Raw genomic sequence first — 4680 nt, forward strand, 5'->3', positions numbered from 1 at the left:
CATCTGATTAATAAAATAGCACACTTTCCTGCAACTCGTTGGGAGACGACCTGGAATTCATACTCCCAGTATTTTAATTTTAATTTCTGTGACACCCTTTTTAAATTGATAAGCGGATTTCTGGTTGGTTGAGGACTATACTTGCAACGCATATCTTATAACAATTCTTAACTCGCCAATTTATGCCACGTCAATTTTTGGCGCCGTTGCCGGGGAGTTGCAATAGAGTGCTAAAGTTATTGATTGGATTTTATTTATTTGCATTTTAATTTATGCCACGCGTTCACTTCCTGATCCAAGCTTGCCAGTATTCGATCCTGAGATTGAAAGAACTATTTCACAAATAAGGCAAGCTCGGCATCGGTTAGTCCTCTCTGAGTGCAGATCTGAAACGTCATTTCAGGAAGAAACCAGCCCCCGTTCTACTAATTCGGTTGATTTACGTGTAAGTGACATGGCAGCTCCTAGGAGAGTTACTATCCAGGAGGCTAGAGCCCCTGATTTTTCAATGTAACCATTTCAAGCGCATCATCTAGCGGTGGCTACAGACTTTGAAATAAAGACCGCACCGCTCAATTTGATGCCCAAGTTTCATGGCTTACCTGCTCAAGAGCCTATCAAGCACCTGAGAGATTTTCAAGCAGCCTGTTCTACTGTCAGGAGTGATGGTGCAGATGAAACTTCAATTTTGCTGAAAGCCTTCCCGTTTTCTCTTGAGGGAAAAGCAAGAGAGTGGTACTACACTCAACCCGCAGCAACTGTATCCAACTAGAATACACTCATAAGAGAATTTTTGGAAAAGTTCTTTCCAGCTGAAGTTACTGATAAACTGAGGAAAGATATTTCCATGATTGTTCAGGATGATTCTAAAACTCTCTATGAGTACTGGGAGCGCTTCAATAATCTTCTGGAAGCTTGCCCCCACCATATGATTGACAAGATAGTGTTACTCGGCTATGTCACACAGGGCATAAGGCCCCAAGATAAGACCACATTGGAAAGTGCTAGCAATGGGTCTATGAAAAAGTACAAGACCACTGATGAGGCATGGAAATTGATCAGCGACTTAGCTGAATCTACTAGGAATCACAGGCAGAAATAAGGCCGTGCAAAAGCCGTTGCAGAAGTATCCTCTAGCAGAGAGACTGCTGCTTTAACTCAGAGTATCTTTGAAATGACCAACTTGCTGAAGCAGATGCAATTGAATCAACAACAAGTTCAGCAAGCTCAACCTTCTCCAACACAGCAAAACCAACAGTTAGTCCCACAAAAAGTTTGCGGAATTTGTGCTGATTATAGCCATTATACTGATAAATATCCGTAGCTCCAGCAGGAAGACAACACCGTGGCAGCCACTCATAACTTCTATGACCGCCCCAACCAAGGGTACAATCAAAGTGGCAATTGCAACCATGGATGGCAGGATAATTCTAACCAGAATTGGAGGGACAACAACAACAGAAGAGGCAGAGATAATCAGGGAAATCAGAGGTGGAATAATAACAACAACAGGCAGTAGAACCAATACCAGCCTTACAGAGCACTTCACCTGAGACAATCCCAAGGACCACAGAATACCCAACAGCAGACCTCTCAAATTACCTATCCTTCTTCTTCTGCTAATGATGACTTACTATAATCTATTGATCGGAGACAGCAGACCATACAAAATGACATTAATGCCACTCTGAATGGTCTGAACGCTACTTTGCAAGCTCTTGTCTCCCAGATTGGATCAATGAATAACTCAAATAACCAACCTTTGAGCTCTAGTGGAATTCCCTCTCAACCATTACCCAATCCCAAGGGCGGTATTAATGCCATCACCCTAAGGTCCGAAACCACACTGCAGGAGAGGAACCAGGAGGAGCCAAGCCCACCAAAACACACCTCAGCTAAAGAGGTAGTGGAAATAGAAGATGTTAAAGAGGAAGAAGACATACAGGACATAACTGAAAAAGAAGAAGTTCAACCACAGGAGGAAGCATCAAAAGGCGCAGACACTGCAGAAGACACCACTCCTATTCCATTTCCACAACTTGCAAGGAAGCCCAGGAAGCAGCTGGAACCTGATCCAAAAATGGTAGAGATATTCAAAAAGGTTGAGGTAACTGTTCCTCTATTTGATGTTATTCAACAGGTACCTAAGTATGCAAAGTTTCTAAAAGATTTATGTATACATAAGGACAAAATTAATGAATTAGAAACTATTCCTATAGGAAGTTCCGTATCTGCTTTAATGGGTGGTCTACCTGAAAAGTGTAATGACCCAGGTCCTTGTATGGTTAATTGTACTATTGGTGGTGTAGTATTTTCTGATTGCATGTGTGATTTAGGAGTATGTGTGAGTATAATGCCTTTGTCTATATATGATATTTTGAGGCTTCCCCCCTTAAAAAGGTCGGCAGCTCGTTTTGTGTTAGCAGATAAAAGCATTATTACAGTAGCTGGAGTAGCTGAAGATGTGTTAGTGGGCATTAAGGGACTCACGTTCCCCACTGATTTTTATATCCTGGAAATGCCCCAAAATGACTCAGACAAGCCATCATCAATCCTACTCGGAAGGCCATTCCTGAAGACCTCAAAGTTTAAATTAGATGCTTTTTCAAGAACATACTCTTTTGAAATAGATGGCCGAGTAGTGATCTTCAATCTGAATGGAGTTATGAAGCATCCTCCGGAGGATCACTCTATCCTCAAGTGTGACATTATAGATAAAACCGTGGCTGAAGTCCATCAGGAGGAATTTGAAGAGAAGCACGCAGGACAAGGTCCAAGTGTGGGGACATTCTCAAAGGACAATGACAGTGCTTTGCCATTGTTACCAGCTCCAGACAACCCAGAGCCTGACCATGATTAGAAGTTAGAGCTAAAACCCCTTCCTCCACACCTCAAATATGCTTACCTTGAAGACAAGCAGAAGTTTTCAATTATCATTGCAAGGGAGCTCACTTCTCAACAAGAAGAGCAGTTACTTGGTGTGCTGAGCAGGCACAAAAAGGCAATTGGTTGGAGTTTGGAAGACATAGTAGGCATCAACCCTCAAGTCTGTGAGCATAGAATATTTTTAGAAGAGGGAGCAAGACCTGTCCGTCAACCCCAGAGAAGACTGAACCCCACTATCCTCGAGGTTGTCAAAAAGGAACTAACCAAACTACTGGAGGCAGACATCACCTACCCCATCTCAGACAGTGAATGGGTGAGCCCAATACAAGTAGTGCCAAAGAAGTCTGGAGTCACTACAGTGAAGAATGAGCATGGAGAGCTCATGGCAACCAGAGTTCAGAACGCCTGGAGGGTCTACATTGACTACAGACGCCTCAACCAAGCAACCCGCAAGGATCACTATCCTCTTCCATTCATTGATCAAATGATGGATCTCCTGTCAGGTAAATCACATTATTGTTTTTTTGATGGGTATAAAGGTTATTTCCAGATTCATATAGCTCTTGAGGATCAGGAAAAGACCACTTTTACGTGTCCTTTTGGGACTTATGCTTACAAAAGAATGCCCTTTGACTTGTGCAATGCACCAGCTACTTTCCAAAGGTGTATGATGAGTCTTTTCTCTGATATTATTGAGGACTGTATGGAAGTTTTTATGGATGATTTTAGTGTATACGGCGATTCCTTTAGCCTTTGCTTAGATGGATTATCTAGAGTATTAGATAGATGTGTCAGTACAAATCTTGTATTAAATTTTGAGAAATGTCACTTTATGGTAAAACAAGGTATTGTACAAGGACATGTTGTGTCTAATACTGGCATTTCTGTAGATCCAGCAAAGGTGGATGTTATTTCTAGTTTGCCTTACCCCTCTTCTGTGAGGGAAGTCCGTTCGTTCCTTGGTCATGCAGGTTTTTACAAAAGATTCATTAAGGACTTCAGTAAGGTAGCACTTCCCTTATCTAGGCTACTGTAGAAAGATATTGAGTTCGAGTTCAGTGAAAATTGCAAACAAGCGTTTGATAAGCTGAAGACCGCCCTGACTCAAGCTCCAATTGTGAGAGGACCAGACTGGAGCCAACCATTTGAAATAATGTGTGATGCTTCCAACCATGCTGTAGGAGCAGCACTGGCTCAGCGTGAAGGTAAGGATCCTTTTGTTATTGCTTATACGTCTAAAACTTTAGATGCCGCTCAGTCGAATTACACTACTACTGAGAAAGAGCTTCTTGCTATTGTTTTTGCTTTGGATAAATTCCGAGCCTATTTACTTGGTACTAAAGTAGTAGTGTATTCAGACCACGCAGCTCTAAAGTATTTATTAGCTAAAAAGGAGTCCAAACCAAGGCTTATACATTGGATACTGCTATTACAAGAATTTGATTTGGAAATTAAGGACAGGAGTGGTAACCAGAATTTAGTGGCAGACCACTTGAGTCTCCTTGAGCATATCACAGATGACTCCACTCCTATAGCTGATAATTTTCCATTTGATAACCTGCAAGCAGTATCTGAGATAGTCCCTTAGTATGCACCTGTAGCTAATTATCTAGTTAGCCACACCTTCCCTCCGAAATTTTCTAAGCATCAAAGAGACAAGCTGAAAAGCGAGTCTAAATTTTATATATAGGATGACCCATATTTATGGAGATGTGGCGCTGACCAGGTAATTAGACGGTATGTGCCTCAATCAGAATTCCAGTCCATCTTAGAGTCCTGTCACTCATCTGAGAG

The 4680-nt window shown here is 41.9% G+C and overlaps 1 non-coding gene across 1 annotated transcript; it reads right to left on the reverse strand.

Annotated features, from left to right (window-relative positions):
* Positions 1–826: 826 nt before the first annotated feature.
* On the reverse strand, positions 827–934 carry LOC112788134 (small nucleolar RNA R71). Its single transcript, XR_003195513.1, has one exon. It is a non-coding gene; the product is annotated as a small nucleolar RNA R71 (small nucleolar RNA).
* Positions 935–4680: the final 3746 nt, after the last annotated feature.

This window comes from Arachis hypogaea, chromosome 20, assembly GCF_003086295.3.
Source record: "Arachis hypogaea cultivar Tifrunner chromosome 20, arahy.Tifrunner.gnm2.J5K5, whole genome shotgun sequence".
Taxonomy (NCBI): domain Eukaryota; kingdom Viridiplantae; phylum Streptophyta; class Magnoliopsida; order Fabales; family Fabaceae; genus Arachis; species Arachis hypogaea.